The 17479-nt window shown below is 41.2% G+C and overlaps 1 long non-coding RNA gene and 1 pseudogene across 2 annotated transcripts in view; both read left to right on the top strand.

Annotated features, from left to right (window-relative positions):
* Positions 1 to 17479, top strand: part of LOC115030353 (uncharacterized) — a 264511-nt pseudogene that overhangs the window by 146890 nt on the left and 100142 nt on the right. The window lies entirely within an intron of this gene.
* LOC147001830 (uncharacterized) overlaps positions 2239 to 17479 on the top strand; it is a 44623-nt gene continuing 29382 nt past the window's right edge. Inside the window, exon 1 of the long non-coding RNA XR_015044649.1 lies at positions 2239 to 2560. This is a non-coding gene — a long non-coding RNA (uncharacterized LOC147001830). The remainder of the gene's footprint in view (positions 2561 to 17479) is intronic.

A 17479-nucleotide genomic window follows, 5' to 3' on the forward strand; every position in this document is an offset into this window, starting at 1 on the left:
TCTGTCTGGTATTGACCTGGATGAAAATGCAGATACACTAATTAGACAGTAGGAAAATGTAGCCTTGGATGTGGTAGGTTGAAACTGGGCTTATATTTTCAAAATTTTAGTACATTTTTGTCTTGGCAAAAGCATGGCATCCTATGGGCAGACATGGTGTGGGAGTTCTGTATCTGGAACTCCAGGAAGCAAGAATACCTGTCCTGAGCTGGTGAACCTTTAAAGCTGTTTTTAATAACAGGAATTACAGAGGGCTACAGACACAACATAGTGTTTGTGCTTCTGAATATCATGAGCCCATGAGCCTAAGGGGCTCTCTGAGGCAGCCCTGTTCTTACGTTTCACCATACTTATGGCCCTTTGGCTTGGGACAGTCTCAACCCCAAGCAACTCAGTCTTTCAAATCATAACACCTTGAACAAACTCCAAGGAAGGGAGACTGAGTGAAGCATAGGCAAAGTTGGAAAGAAAATGGTAGCAGGCAAACAGGAAAACAAACTAGGATGCCAAGAATATGCAAGAATCCCCCTGGTTTTCCAGTGTGCAGTTACTATTCACCAAGTACAGAGAAGGAACACAAAGGCTTAGCCAGCCTTTTTGACTCTCAGCCAAATGGGTTTAACACAGCAGACTCATCACTAATTCCAGGTTCCTCCTTCCTTTCTTTTCTTACAAATGATTTCAATGCAGATAAGCACTTTTCCCTCTACAAACCCTTCAAAATCTGACTTTACACCATGTTTGTCTCCATTTGTTCTAGTGATCTAGGTGGAGAGGCATGATGAAGAGCTGTTTCCCCAATGCAAAATGAACTGAGTACTTTTCTCTTTTAAGTTGTCCTCTATTATATAGTTTAAGATGTTTGCTCACCAAGTGATTATGTGAATATATACAAACACATACATACATATGTGTACAGAGACACATGAATACATGCCTTCACATATACATGCACACACACATAAAAGAAAAGAATACATGAATGAACAGTACTATGTACTAGCACCTACAACAGGTACCTACCATTACACAAATATGACACATAAACATGTTCACAAACACCTGGGCAAAAACATACACACACACACACTCAAACACACACACACACACACCAATGAAAACACTGCTATATTACATATATTACAGCACATTTCCTGACAATTGACCTAGTATTGGGACCTGAGCTGTGTAGTAGATTCTTAAATTAACCCAGCCTGTGCTATCTGGGCCTGTCCTGATTTCCTTGTCAGGAACTTTTTCCATGCAGATATTTGCTGCTTCTCCAAGTATGGTATAAAACAGACAAGCGGATCCTCTGCACACACAAGTGGGTCCACACAAGATTCAAGGTTCTAAAAAAGGGTTTCAAAACATCCTCCAGCAAGCTCCAAGTTGAAATATATTCTGCTCTCTAAACCTAACTTGGCTAGTTCTCATAAGACTCTGGTAGCACCAATAAAAACAGTTAGCCATAGATATTATCCAGTAGCTGCAATTCAACACATTACAGTTCATGTGATATAATGTCAGGGCCAGGAACCAGGAGTGGGTGAATTGGTAAGAAGGGGAGGGGAAAGGGAATTGGGGGAGGTTTTTTTTTTTAATGAGGGGATACCAGGAAACGGGATAATATTTAAAATGTAAATTAAAAAAATCCCAATTTAAACACACAGGCGTGCAATAGCACGTGTGCGCGCGCATGCACGCGCGTGTATGTGCACACACACACACACACACACACACACACACACTCATCATTCCTAATGTGGGCCAAAATGAATGATATTAGTGACTTAACATGCCTTGTTTTTTTTTTTTTTTTTTTTTTTTTTCTGAAATGAGGCACTCTGCAAAATAATGAGGTGGAAGACAGGAGAAGAGAAGTCATTTCCATGATACACTCAGCAAAAACAATGTCAGCAGAGGGATGCACTGTATTATTCCAAGAATCCACTTGGTGAAGCCAGTAAGACACTCCATTAATTTTCAGGGGGTTATCTTAGTGCAAGGAAGGCAAAGGAGTCTAATTTTTATTTTTAAAAGCTTACATATTTAACTTTATATTACTAAAGACTTTAATTAGAAAACAATAAAACTGGAGACTGTCCTTCTGTCCTAGGAGTAGATGGGGCCAGAGGTGCTCTGAGTTAGCTGCCATAGAGAAGATCGGAGGACTTGGTTCCTAGATAATTCCGGAAGTGACATCCCGAGGTACCTTTCCATACCATAGAGCTGGAAGGGGTTGTTTTCAGGGGTCCAGGAACTCCTATACCTAGAAAGGAAAGCTAGCCGTGACCAACTGGGAGGGGGACCAGGGCATGTGGCTGGATTAGAACTGGCCACAAAGGTCATATCTGGCCTGGTCTCCTGACCTCCTGACTCCAGTGTCTGAGTATCTGCTGCGACCCCTGCCAGCATCCACGATGCATGCAAGAGAAAGAGTGCTGTGTGAAGGCTTCGCAGCAGAAGAGAGGCCCAGAAGTGGAGCTTCAGGAAGAAGCTTGATCCCCAGGGCCACTGGAGTCTGAGGACCAGTAAATGGAGAGCCATGAGAATCCAGGTAAGTTGGATTCTGTGGTCCCTCAACCAACACCAATGCTTTCCCACCAGGCCACAGAACCATCTTTCGTGACTCCGGGGTGCCTGGATTCCTGCCCCTTGTCCTCCAAGAGCCCTACACTCCCATCATAGAATGATAGGCTGGTGTTTTAGGTTCCTAAGTGTTCTTTCAATAGGAACATTGAGATCCTTGGAGCCCTGTTTTGTCTCATGTCTTCAGCTAGCTGTTTTTGAGCTCCCCTTTTGTGCCCCATATCATGCTCGGGTTCCAAGGGTACCATGCTTCATGGTACCCCTGTTTTTTTTCACATGGGTGGGCCTCCAAACCCTGGGTCTGGAAGTTGTAGTGAATGAGGGAAGGACTGGGAAGGGGACTCTGAGGTCACATGATAAGATTTGGAAAAGGTGGGCTGGACTATCTATGTTTTTATTCACTTTTAAATGTTGGCAACATGGTTTCTCTCTCTCTCTCTCTCTTTCTCTCTCTCTCTCTCTCTCTCTCTCTCTCTCCCTCTCCCTCTCCCTCTCCCCGTCCCCCTCCCCCTCCCCCTCCCCCTCCCTCCCCCTCCTCCTCCCTGCCCCTTTCCCTCTCCCTCTCCCTCTCCCTCTCCCTCTCCCTCTCCCTCTCCCTCTCCCTCTCCCTCTCCCTCTCCCTCTCCCTCTCCCTCTCCCCCTTCCCCTCCTTCCTTCCCTCCCTCCCTCCCTCCCTCCCTCCCTCCCTCCCTCCCTCCCTCCCTCCGTCCCTCCCTCACTCCCTTTCTTTACCAAAAATCATAAGTGAGTCGAAAACTATGAGGAGATAGCAATGGATGGTAGAGAAACAGTTGAATGGAGACTATGAAAGACATATGTTTAATGTGAGACACAGGACTCTGCTATCCATCACTGGGGAATAAAAATTTTTAGGGGGCACACTCTTAGACTAGGTTGAGAGCATTAGTGAAATTTCATTTTTGAAGACTCACATCTCTCACACTGATACTCAGCCTGAGAGAAGCCTATTTCACATCCCTGTTGATCCAGACAGCTCCAGAATATAAGCTCTAGGAAAGAAGTCGAGCAACACTGACAGAAAACAGGACTGACAAGTACCTGCTCAGGCTCTTTCAGTGTGAGTCAAGATCTAGGCAGGGTGAAGAGACCATCTTGCAATGCAGGGAAAGGGGAGAGAAAACATAAAATCCCCCCCACAAAGGCAATGATAACCATTCATTTGGCAATTCCACTGGGATCTAATACTTGTAAATTTTGTCCTGCCTGTCTCACGTGACCCCTAAGAAGCAAATGACCATTTTTTAAGGTGCTTCTCTGCCATTCAGTATTCCTTAGGTGAGAATTCTTTGTTTGGTTCTGAGCCCCATTTTTTAATGGGGTTATTTGATTTTCTGGAGTCCACCATCTTGAGTTCTTTATATATATTGGATATTAGTCCCCTATCTGATTTAGGAGAGGTAAAGATCCTTTCCCAATCTGTTGGTGGCCTTTTTGTCTTATTGGCAGTGTCTTTTGCCTTGCAGAAGCTTAAAGTTTCATGAGGTTCCATTTGTCAATTCACGATCTTACAGCAAAAGCCATTGCTGTTCTATTCAGGAATTTTTCCCCTGTGCCCATATCTTCAAGGCATTTCCCCACTTTCTTCTCTATAAGTTTCAGTGTTTCTGGTTTTATGTGGAGTTCCTTGATCCACTTAGATCTGACCTTAGTACAAGGAGATAGAAATGGATCAATTCACATTCTTCTACATGATAACAACCAGTTGTGCCAGCATAATTTGTTGAAAATGCTGTCTTTCTTCCACTGGATGGTTTTAGCTCCCTTGTCAAAGATCAAGTGACCAGAGGTGTGTGGGTTCATTTCTGGGTCTTCAATTTTATTCCATTGGACTACTTGTCTGTCACTATACCAGTACCATGCAGTTTTTATCACAATTGCTCTGTAGTAAAGCTTTATGTCAGGCATGGTGATTCCACCAGAGGTACTTTTATCCTTGAGAAGAGTTTTTGCTATCCTAGGTTTTTTGTTATTCCAGATGAATTTGCAGATTGCTCTTTCTAATTGGTTGAAGAATTGAGTTGGAATTTTGATGGGGATTGCATTGAATCTGTAGATTGCTTTTGGAAAGATAGCCATTTTTACAGTGTTGATCCTGCCAATCCATGAGCATGGGAGATCTTTCCATTTTCTGAGATCTTCTGGTTTAGAGGCAAACAGTATATAAACTGAGCCCCTACTTTGGTTCAAAGACAAGGATGGGCAGACATATCCTGTGCCTAGTATGTGGATCATGATCCTGTTAGTCACTCACCAGTAGAATTGATTTTCTTTAGTCAACTCCTTGTACTTGTACAAGGCTTCACTAATGTCCTGAGGCATTCTCTTCAGGTCAGTCATCACCTGATCATGCTGCATGTTGAGCATGAATGTCCTAATTTTGATTCTGTGGGAGGGCATGGCCCAAGGAGCAAATAATCCCATGAACTATGGATACAAGGATCATGTTAATTCAAGCTGAATCATGGACTACCCCAACACATATATACCACGACATTGCTCCATGTTACCAGTTCCACTTGGAGCTTATTAAACTTATTACTCTTTGCCTGGGGTCAGTAGAGGCAGGGAAGTAAAGGCAGGGATTTGACCTACTTTATCTCCCCGAAGGGGCATGAAAGAATAGACTAGCACTCCAAGAACTTTCCAGGAACCTGTGCTGTAGTCCTGGGTCCACCTACATATCTGTTTGTAGACAAGGAATTGTCAATCCTTGCTTCTATTGCTACATAAACTCCCAAAGGACATAATCAGTATCTACAGGATACTACATTTCCAGTGTGCACCTAAGGTGAGCACAGAGCTCATATGCTGTGCTGCTCAAAGTGAGGCTCCCTCTGTCTTCACTATTTTTGGCTGGAAACTGTGTCAAGCAAAATCTCAGGCCCCAGCATACCACACAGACACTCCAGCTCTTAAGTGGAACACATACACACACACACACACACACACACACACACACACACACACACACACACACTGACACCCCCCACCATAATCAAACACAATCAGAATGCCAAATGAACACACATTATCTGATAGTATAGTGAATAGAATGTGATAAAAGCAGTGATGAACTATGGCCAATCCAGTTATTCTGAGAGACAGTATGTGGGACCAGGCCCCTCCAGCTGTTGACATTACCAGTTGAACACAAATTATTTCCAGGTTAACTGCAAACATGATTGGCCATAAACACAGTGTACTTTGCATCTCCCCAAAACTTATACCTGTATAGGATTCTTACATTGCAGGATTAGGGCTCACACACTACAACCCTAAAGCCCAGACTGTAATTCATACCACAGGCTCTGATTTACCTTTGGAGAAATCAAATTGCCTGAGTCCCATTTCACTCCTATCTGAACTTGAAGTTCTGTGTCGAAAATCCATTCAGCAAAATGAATTGGGATGTGTGGACAGCCTGGTGTTTTAGCCTCCTGTGATATGAGGGAAACTGAGGTTAACAGAGAGGGCCAAGACAGTCAGCAAAGAACTGGGCATAATGACTACCTGTTGTTCAAATCCTTGTTAGTGTAATTGGCTAGGATTCCCTGGAGTTCGTCTCTCTCATTTTTGATCCCTTTGAGCTTCTCCATCCTCTTGATTCTCTGATCCTGCTTATTGGTGGTGGAGGGTTGGGGTGATGCCTTTCCAACAGACCATGTAGGTTGATAAACACTATTAAACTCATAGAGATAATAGGGCAGGGAATGGTGACAGCATGCTTTTCCTTTTCTTTGGGTCTCTTGTGAGATTATTCATTTGTTGTGTTTTCTTGGGTATGTTTACACTTATTCTGTTTGAATTTTGCTTCTAGTATCCTCTGTAGTGCTGGAGTAGTGGAAAGATATTGTTTGAATTTGTTTTTGTTGCATTATATCTTAGTTTCTCCAACTATGGTCATAAAGATTTTTCTGGGTATAGTAGCCAGGGCTGGCATTTGTATTCTCTTAGAGTTTGCAAGACATTTGTCCAAGATCTTCTAGATATTATCATTTCTGGTGACAAGTCTGATGTAATTCTCATAGGTCTTCCTTTGTATGTTATTTGACTTTTTTTTTCCCTTAGAGCTTGTAATATTTTCTTTTTTTATTCTGTACATTTATACTTTTGTTTAATATGTGACAGGATGATTTTCTGTATTGGTCGAATCGATTTGGTGTGTTGTAGGTTTCTTGCAAACTTAAGGCCATCTCTGTCTTTAGGTTAAGGACTTTTAAAAATGATATTGTTGAAGATGTTTTCTGGGTCTTTGAATTGTTAAGTCTCACCCACTTCTTTTTCTATTATTCTTAGTTTTTTTCTTTTTATTGTGTCCTGTATTTGCTAGATGTTTTGAGTTAGGAGTTTTTTACTCTTTGTATTTTCTTTGAGTGACTTTGTAATATCATTTATGGTATTTCCTTTGCCTGTAATTCTCTTTTCTAAGTTCTTTTGGTGAGGCTTGTATCTGTAGATCCTGATCTATTTTGTAGATTGTCCTTCTCCAGGGTTGCCCCATTTGTGATTTTTATAACTTTATTTTTACTTTTTCTTTATTGATTTTCTTATGTATTTCCATTCCAAATGTTATCCTCCTTCTCAGTTCCCCCTCCAAAAACCCCATCCCCTCCACTTCTAGCGTTGCCTTTATGTATGAGGGTGCTCCTATACCCCCTCCTCCCCACACTCCTGCCTCAGTGCCCTAGCATTGCCCAACCCTGGATCATCATGCCTGTACAGGACCAAGGGCATTCCCTCCCATTGATGCCAGATAAGGCATTCTTCTGCTACGTATCCAGCTGGAACTCTGGATATCCCCTCATGTACTATGTGCTTAGTGGTTTAGTGCATGTGAGTTTTGCGAGGCTCTGTTTGGTTGAATTTGTTGTTCTCCTTATGGAGTTGCAATCCCCTTCTGTTCCTTCAGTCCTTGTCCTAACTTCACAATCTGGGTCCCCTTGCTCGGTCTCATGTTTGGCTGCATGCATAGCATTTCAAGAGAGACCAAATACCAAAGTTGCAGTTATGAAGTAGCATTTCAATAATTACATGGTATGGGGGCGGGAGTATCACCAAAACATGAAGAAGTACATAAAAGATTTGCTGCAGCATTAGGAAGGTTGAGGACCATTGCTACATACTGATATACTGAATCGTCTCCTGATTACCCATAATCCTAACTTGATACAAATGTTATCTATCAATGTTACACTGTGTTTAGGGAAAAGCAACAAAAATGTTCCTGCACCTGTGGGGGGGAAAAAAAGGAGAGAGAGAAGAGAGAGAGAGAAACTTGCCAGGCTCCTGACAGCATCAGATTTCTTGACATCAGCAATAGTGACTGGGTTTGGTGTCCCCAGATGGAATGGATCCCAAGTTGGGGCAGTCTCTAGATGGCCTTTCCTTCAAGCTCTGCTCCTCTCTTTATCCCTGCATTTACTTTTGAGAGAAGGAATTCTGGATTAATACTTTTGAGATGGTTGGGTGGCTACATCCTTCGAAGGTTTCCATGCTTATCCAATAAATATGGTCTGTATAGTTCCTACTTCTTCTTTGTTTGGTATTCGGCTAATGTCCTTCATGTTGGGTTCTGGGAATCTCTTGGGTCCCTGGCATCTGAGACTTTATAGTGGTTACACACAGTTCCCCCTCCCCAGTGGCTACAGACCTCCTTTCAAATGACTTTCCCTCTGTACTTCTTCCCGGTCTCCTCCCGTATCTGAACCAGAACCCCCTTTACCTCCTACTCTTCTCTCCCTCCCAGATCCTTCTCTCCTCCTACTTCCAAACATTCTTTTCTTCCCCCTTCTGAGTAGAACTGTAGCATTCACACTTTGGTGTGATCTTCCTTCTTCTTCGGTTTCCCATAGTCTGTTAGTTGTATCGTGAGGATTCCATGCATTTTTTGAACAATTTCCACTTATCAATAACTACATACCATCTATATCCTTTTGTGACTAGGATACCACACTCAGGATGATATTTCAACTTCCAAACATTGGCCTTTGACTTTCATGAAGTAATGTTTTTAAAGCTGAGTAGTACTTCTGTACAATGTACCATATTTTCTGTATTCATTCCTCTGTTGAGGGACATCTGGGTTGTTTTCGCATCTGGTCATTATAAGGTTGCTATGAAAGTAGTGGTGCATGTGTCCTTTTAATATATTGGAGAATCTTTTGGGTCTATGTACCATGGTGGTATACCTGTATTTGAGGTAGAACTATTTCCAACTTTCTCAGGAATTGCCAGATTGATCTCCAAAGTGGTTTTTCCAACTTGCTGTCCCAGCAGGAATGGAGGAATGTTCTTCTTTTTTCACATTCTTGCCAGAATCCCCTGTCAGCTGACTTTTGTTCTTTGCCCATCTGAGTGCTGTGAAGTGGAATTTTAGGGTCATTTTGATTTGCATTTCCCTGATGACTAAAGATATTGAACATTTCTTTAAGTACATCTCAACCATTCAAGATTCCTCAGTTGAGAATTTTCTGTTTAGCTCTGTACCCCATTCTTTAATAGGGTTATTAAGATCTCAGGAGTGTAACTTCTTGAGTTCTTGGTATTTTTTGGATATTAGCCCTCTATCAGACGTAGGGTTGGTACAGATGTTTTCCCAATATGTGTGTGCAATTTTGTCCTTTAGACAGCATCCTTTGCCTTACAAAGCTTTTCAATTTTATGGGGTCCCATTTGACAATGTTTTTTTATCTTACAACATGAGCCATTGGTGTCCTGTACAGCAACATTTCCCCTTTGCCAATATGTTTGAGGTTCTCTACTGCTCTCTCTTGTATTAGATCCAGTGTATCTTGTTTTATGTGGAGGTCCTTGAGTGACTTGGACTTGAGCTTTGTACAAGGAGATAAGAATAGATCAATTTGCATTCTTCTATATGCATACTGCCAGTTGAACAAGCACCAATTGTTGAAAATGCTGTCTTTTATCCACTGGATGGTTTTGGCTCCTTTGACAAAGACCAAGTACCATATGAGTGTAGGTCCATTTCTAGGTCTTCAATTCCATTCCATCTGTCTACTTGTCTGTCTATACCAGTACCATGCCATTTTTATCACTATTGCCCTGTGGTATATTTTGACATCAGGGATGGTGATTTCCCCAGCCATTCTTTTATTGTTAAGAATAGTTTTTGCTATACTGTGGTTTCTGTTATTCCAGATAAATTTGAGAATTGCTTTTTCTATCTCTGTGAGGAAATGAGTTAGAATTGTGATGGGGATTGCATTGAATCCGTAGATTATTTTGGCGAGATGGACCTTTTTTACTATATTAATCCTGCTCATTAATGACCATGGGAGATCTTTCCATATTCTATGGTCTTCTTTGATTTCTTTGTTCAGAGACTTAATGTTCTTGTCATTCAGATCTTTCCCTTGATTTGTTAGAGTCACACCAAGATATTGTTTGTGACTATTGTGAAGTATGTTGTTTTTTAAAATTTCTTCCTCAACCTAATTACCCTTTGAGTAGAGGAAAGTTCCTGGATTTTTTGAGTTAATTTTATATCCATTGACTTTGCTGAAGTGGTTTATCATCTGTACGAGTTCTCTCCTGGATTTTTTTGGGCTCACTTATGTGTAATATCCCATACTCCTCAAATTGTTGTGTCTTGAATTCCTCCCTCCCAATTTGTATCACTTTGATCTGCTTTTTTTTGCCTGATTGCTCTGGGTAAAATGTCAAGAACTATGTTGAATACATAGAGGAAGAGGGGGAAGTCTTTCCTTGTCTCTGATTTTAAGGGGACGGCTTCAAATTTTTATCCATATATTTTGATGTTGGCAACTGGATTGCTCTATGTTGCTCTTATTATATTCAGATATAGACCGTGATTTCTGATCCCTCCAGTGCATTGAACTTGAAGTTGTATTGTATTTTGTCAAACACTTTTTCAGCATCTGATGAGATTATCCCATATATTTTAAGTTATTTTATATAGTGGATTACATTGATGGATTTCCATATATTGAATCATTCCTGCATCTGTGGGATGATACAGCATCTAAAGGGATGATCAAGTAATACTTTCTTAAATTTATTACATAGTATATTACTTTGATGAATTCCAAAACATTGAATCATTCTTACATCCTATGCATGATGCCTATTGGATCATGGTGAATGATCATTTGCATGTGTTATTAGATTCAGTTTCCAAGAAGTTATTGAGTATTTTTGCATCAATATTTGTTATGGTTTTTATACGCTCAGCCCACTGAGTGGCAATATAAGAAGGTGTGGCCAAGTTGGAGTATAGGGTGTGGTCAAGACCCTCACCCTAGCTGCCTGGACATTAATGTTCTATTAGCAGCCTTCACATGAACAAGTAGGAATTTCAGCTTCTCCTGTACCATGCCTTTCTGGATGTGTCCATGTGGCCACCTTGTTAGTACTTGACTGATCCTCTTAACCTGTAAGGCATCCCCATTGAATTGTAGGAGAAGCTGCAGTGCAGCCAGACTTGGAGGAGTCCCAAAACCCTCCTGGTACAACTAGTCATGGAGTATGTTCAGCAGCCATCCGTCTGCAGGAGTCAGGGTGTTATTCAGAGTCACACCTCTTATCTAAAGCTTTGGAGAACCACCTGTCTGAGGGCCAGAAGCTCTTGTGGGTATCGGCTGATGCAGAGTTAGAAACAGCTCTATAAGTACTCAGCCTGATACACAGAGTCCTAAGGGGAGAAACAGCAAATACAGAGGTCTGAAGGAAAGGACAAAGTACCCAAAAAATGAGTATCCAAGGCTGTATCCTCAGATTAGAAAAGAGAACAGAAAAAATGGAGAGGGAACCCAGTAAGTGGCTATGGGGAGAATGGAGGCCAGGTGTTCCTGGTGGTCATGAACTGCAGAGAGTTCACAGCAAATTTTAATGTGGATTATGAAAGTAGAAAATGTTCCCTTTGTTTTATTACATTCACCTTGTTTGGGCAGATAATCCATGCAGGAAGGCTGAGCAAGTGCTAAGAAAGAAAGTTGATCTCAGAGAAACAGGAGGACTGGGGTTCTCTAGTGTAGTATACTGTAGTGTGGAGAGGGGTGGTGTGTTGTGGTGAAGTGTAGTGTACACTCGTGTAGTGTTTGCTGGTTGGTATACATGAGGCCCTGGGCTCCCTCTCCAGTTTAGCCCACTTAGAGAAGCTGAAATTAGAATATCAGTTGCCAGATTTTAGGAGGGTGATGGTGGACTGGGAGTTGCAATCTCAGCTACCAAGGGATTACATCTTCTATAGAAATAGAGTAGATGAGATAGTTCTTGTAGAGACCTGAGTAGAAGGAAGGAGATGGGGATTGTTAGATAACAGATGTCAAATTACAATAAGAACAAAGAAATTAATTCTAGTACTTAACATTGTAGAAGGGAAAGTTCAGTTCCCAGAAACATGTTGCATTTGATGGAGAAATAAAGTAAAAAGAGTTCCAAGCCTCCAAATGAGAAGATATGACAGGGTGGACAAATGAAAAGACGCTTCAGAAAAAGCATCTTAGGAGAGAAACAGTTTGTTTAGCTTACAGTTTCATGTGACTGCCCAGCATTGCAGGAAGTCGTGACAGCTGGTGCTTGAGAGTACTGGTCACATCACTCTGACCTTCCAATTCAGAGACAAATGAACACAGATATGCTCACTAGCTCGCTTGAGTGCTTACTTGTGTTCAGCTCAATTCTCCACCTTTATGCATTCGGGGCCTCTTACTTGTCTAGGGAATATTGCCTCTGAGAGTGGGCTGTGGTTTTTGATATCATTTAATTTGACTAGGAGAACTAACCCCAAAGATATGCCCACAGGCCACCCAGGGAAATATCCCTTGTTGAGACTCTCCTCCCAGATTCACTCCAGGTTGTTTCCAACTGACAATTAAAGCTAACCCTCCCAAACTTGGTTACAGCAAGTCCTTGTTTAAGAAAAACATTTCTATACTACAGGTGAGCTGTTCCTTCGAAATAAACCAGAAACTAGGTAAGAGGTTTTATATTCTGACTATTTTGGTGAAAGTATTTTAAAACCCAACCCCCAGATTCTCCATAATCCATAATTTGTTTGCAAAAGAGTATTTAGCCACGTTAAAGCTATCTGATGAGATGAATATTTTCAGGGTTGTATGGTAATGGTCATTATACCTAGGAGAAGAAAATTAAAGAGTGTGGAACAGCTTCTACCACAATACCAACCAACAAGAAAACATTAGGTCAAAATGAAAATGGGAGTTGAAAGCTCCCAATGAAAAGAAATGATAAATAATTTGATAGTTGTACATTGTATTCTTATATTGAATCTTCACAAAGGATAAAGTTGCATGTCAATTGAAAATCTTTAACATTGCCAACAAACTTGCTAGACAAACACCAAAGTGATCTTGGTTAAAACATATTTTCCTATATCCAGTGCAGATATATAAAGAAGACATGTTCCCACAGTGGACAGCCAAAGTTGATCTCAGAGAAACAGGAGGACTGGGGTTATCTAGTGTAGTATACTATAGTGTGGTGTGGTGTGGTGTGCTGTGGTGAAGTGTAGTGTATTGTCCTGTAGTGTTTGCTGCTTGGTGTGCCTGAGGCCCTGGGCTCCCTCTCCAGTTTAGCCCACTTAGAGAAGCTGAAATTAGAATATCAGTTGCCAGATTTTAGGAGGGTGATGGTGGACTGGGATTTGCAATCTCAGCTACCAAGGGATTATCTCTTCTATAGACATTTGGTGGGTTGCAATGGGCCAAATATCTCCAAGTAACTGCTAAAGAGTAATAGATATGTTCTCAAGAAAATAATGAGATAGATGCCTGAATTGATGGCTGTGCCAGATACCATCTTCTTCAGCAATATGGTCTGACCATTGACTTCCAGAAAGGGAGGAAGAGCAATGGAAGCAGTCTTTAATGATTGGGGAGTGTGTATGAGACTCAGTGATGAGAAACTCCAAACAGATAAAGCAAACCTGGCCCTGGGCTTTTCATTGGGTAGTATATTATGTTCAGGGGAGGAATTGTCAGAGCATAATAGGGTATTTTCATTTAAACCTCCTTTATATGGGTTTGTGTATTATAAAGCTTCTTAAATTGTAGGCTTACAGGTGGCCTTTCAAAAGTCTGCAGTCAGTTATCCCACCTCCATACTACTTCCTTGTCTTAGTGTTGTTTTGCTTTCTGGTCTGCAGCACAGGTGTGGGAAACCAACTGGGCAGACCAAATGCAGACATGGTAGATTGTATGTATCTTAAGCCCACTGTCTGGTATTGACCTTGATTGAAATGCAATTACACTACTTAGGGTGTGGAAGAATGTAGCCTTGGGCATGGGAGATTGAAGCTGGGGTTCCCTGACACCTTGGAGTCCATTTGACATTGAAAACCACAGGCAAGAGTAGAGAATGGAGGTTCTGAATTCCATGGGCCTATGTTAAGGAGTCTGGGGACATGGACCCAGGAAATCCTGGACATCCAGACAGTGCTGAGTTGCAGGGAGTTTATAGCAGGTTAGAGCCTGCTGGCCTGCAAGGAGACCAGGCCAAGGGGTTCTCAGAATCTTGGACATGCAGGTACTGCTAGAAGTCACAGAGGAGCTGAGCATGTAGGAGGCCAGCAGGCTGAGAACTAGCCCTGAAAACAGGGAATGGGAAATTCTGTATTAGCTCAGAAGTGACTAGTCCAGGAGAATTAAGGGACCTTCTGTTGGAGACTTAGATGGCATGGCTCTGTAGGCAAAGGCTTTTTCTTCGTATAACCCACAGTTGATTTGATGAGAGAGACAGTCCTTGGTTCTAAACTGTTTATTGATTGTTTTTCATGGAAATGAAAGCATAACATGTCTTGAGGTTAGACTAGAAGTTAAGTACCTTCTGAGGAAGGAATGTCCGGGAAGGGAAGCTTATTGACTGAACCCTACCATCTTCTAGGTACCTCATTAGTAGGGGGAACCCTATTCTGTTCTAAATGACCACAGGCCATGTTCCTATGTAGAGGTTTTGGTCCCATGAAAGAGGCCTGGTAGGAAGCAGGTGACACTTTTGCCATCTACTGTGGGTCTGGGACTTCCAACCCACTCAACTTTACCAAATTATGGACATGGTGGTCTACTGCCCCAGGTCTTTGAGTTTTATTGATGTGAGGAGACACCAGGACCAAGGCCACTTTTCATTGACACTGGCTTATAGGTTCAGAGGCTCAGTCCATTGATTTCAAGGCAGAAAGCATGGCAGCATCTAGGCAGACATTACTTTGGAGAGGAAGCTAAGAGCTCTACATCTTATTCTGAAGGCACCAAGAAGACTGTCTAACTGGTGTTTAGTAGGAGGATCTCAAAGCTCACCCTCCACACTGACACACTGTTTCTAACAAGGCCACAACACCTAAAGGTACCACTCCCATAATCAAGCATATTCAAGCCACCACAGTCCTCTGCAATCTCCCAAGATACTTACCTCACTCTGTCCTACTGTTTTCCTTTTTTCTCCTTCACAAATTATGTGTTCTATTATTTTCTTGAAATATCCTCCTATAACCCAACACTAGTGCATTACCTTCTATGGATACTGCAGTTTAAATACACATCTCTAGATATTCAAAGTTACCATCAACATAAGACACATCATATGGTATTTGTCTTTTTGGGTCTGGGTTATATCACTCAGAAAGATTATTCATGTCTCCATCCATTAACCTGTAAATGTCATTTATATTGTCACAGTTCATTACCATTTTGTATATGAACCATATATTCATTATCTTCCATCAGTTATATTTACGTCTGGGTTGTTTTGATGTCCTGCCTATTGTGAATAAATCAGTAAGGAACATGAGCACACCCCGGTCTCTGTCTTAGGATCATGCCTTTGGCTATATGCCCTGGAATAGTGTCTGAGTCTGTGTTCTCTTGCTAGAAAGAGACAACAGGACCATGATAGGTCCCTTTAAGGAGAGCCTTTAAATGGGGGCCTGCTTACCATTTCAGAACTTTAGTACATTTTTTTTCTTGACAGTATCATGCAGATGCAGACATGGTGTTGGAGAAGTAGCTGAGAGTTCTGTATCTGGATCTGAAGGAAGCAGGGATACTGGCCCTGAGCTGGGCTTTTGAAACTTCAAAGCCCACCTCCACAGAAGGCCACAGATCCAAATATCATCAAATAGTGCTATACCCTGTTGACCAACTATTCAAATGTATGAGCCTATAAGGGTTCTTCTCATTTAAACCACCACAAATAGTACAGCTGGTTCATATGGAAGATCTATCTCTAGCAATGTTTTGCAGAACATTTCTCCTGTTTTTCATAATGACTGTACAGGTGAATATATGTTCTCTTACCCCACACTCATGCCAACAGTTGTGGTCCTTAGTCTACTGGTAATAGCCATTCTGACTGCAGTAAGATACAAGGTTAAAACTATTTTAATTTGCATTTTCCTATGAGGAAGGATATTAAATATTTAAATACATATCTATGATCCATTTCTTTCTCTTCCTTGAAGATTCTGTTCAGTTCGACAGAACATCAGAAGGGAGTGTGTTTGAGACCTGGACTCTCTAGTTACCCCTGCTGTCCCAGAATCTAGTACATAGACCAGGCTGTCCAGAGGCTCATGCAGTTCTTCTTGCCTCTGCCTTCTGACTGCTGGGATTACAGGTGTGCACTACCATGTACAGCCATAGAACATTTTGAAATGTTTAAATTTATAATGTTTTAATATTTAACAGGCAGGTTTCCTGGTGTTTTGTTTTAAACACCATCCGATTGTCTAGAAATGAACTCTCTGTCATATGTACACTTGGTGAAGATCCTCTCCCATCTTGTAGCTGATCTTTGCATTGATTAAGTTTTTTTTTGCTTTCTTATTCACTGTTTTATTGCTAGGGCACATCTTGACCAGGATAATGTATAAAGAAAATATTCAATTGGGGTTGGCCAACAATATAAAAGGGTGATTCAGGATTGTCAAGGTGGGGAACTTGGCAGTAGGCAGGCAGGCATGCATACAGGCATCATGGAACTAGAGGAGTAGATGAACTTGCATCTGATACATATAGAGGAGGCAGAGGAAAGAGATAGATAGATACAGATTGACAGACAAACAGAAAGACTGAGGCAGAGACAGAGACATTGTAGACTGAGATATAGAGAAAAAGAGAGAGAAACATAGTGAGATCAACAGAGACAGAGAGATAGTGACAAAGACAGGGACAAAGACAGAGGTAGGGATTGGCATGAGCTTTTGAAACCTCAATGCTAACCTCCATTGTCACAACTCCTCCAGCAAGTCCATATCTACTACTCCTTTGTAAAACAGTTCTATGAAGTAGGTATCAAACCTTCAATTATGAAATGACCTTTGAAGGTCATTTTAATCCCAATCACTTCATTTATAATTCAGAAGATTTTAATTACTCAGAGTGAATATTTTTGTTTCCTGGGATGTATTAGAGAAATACTGTTGTGTTTCTAATTTGTTTGTCCGACGTGGTCATCCACAGGAGAGTACATTATGACTGTAGCTAAATTTTTGACTATAGAGATAGAGCATGGATACTTTTTCCATCCTGACATTGGGATCCACATAGTTTGACACATTATCCACATCAAAAGCTCAATTTTCTCTGGAGCTCTGGCTGGCTGGGCACTACTTATGAAGGCTAAACAACATAATACTTGAAGAGTCCCATTCCTCCTGAAACTTCTAGTGTTACAGGACTATGTATGAACCACACATAAATGCAAAATGTCCTTATAATAGAAATAATTAGAGATGATGTTTTATCCATAACAATACACTAATTTTATTCAATAACATCTTAACGTGGGGAGTCAGTTTATAAAAGATATAGACTTAGCAAAAAATACAAATTAGTTATAGTAACAAAAAGATAATGAATATATAATGAAA

Source organism: Mus caroli, unplaced genomic scaffold (assembly GCF_978045245.1).
Source record: "Mus caroli unplaced genomic scaffold, Mus_caroli_1 scaffold_12, whole genome shotgun sequence".
NCBI classification, from domain to species: domain Eukaryota; kingdom Metazoa; phylum Chordata; class Mammalia; order Rodentia; family Muridae; genus Mus; species Mus caroli.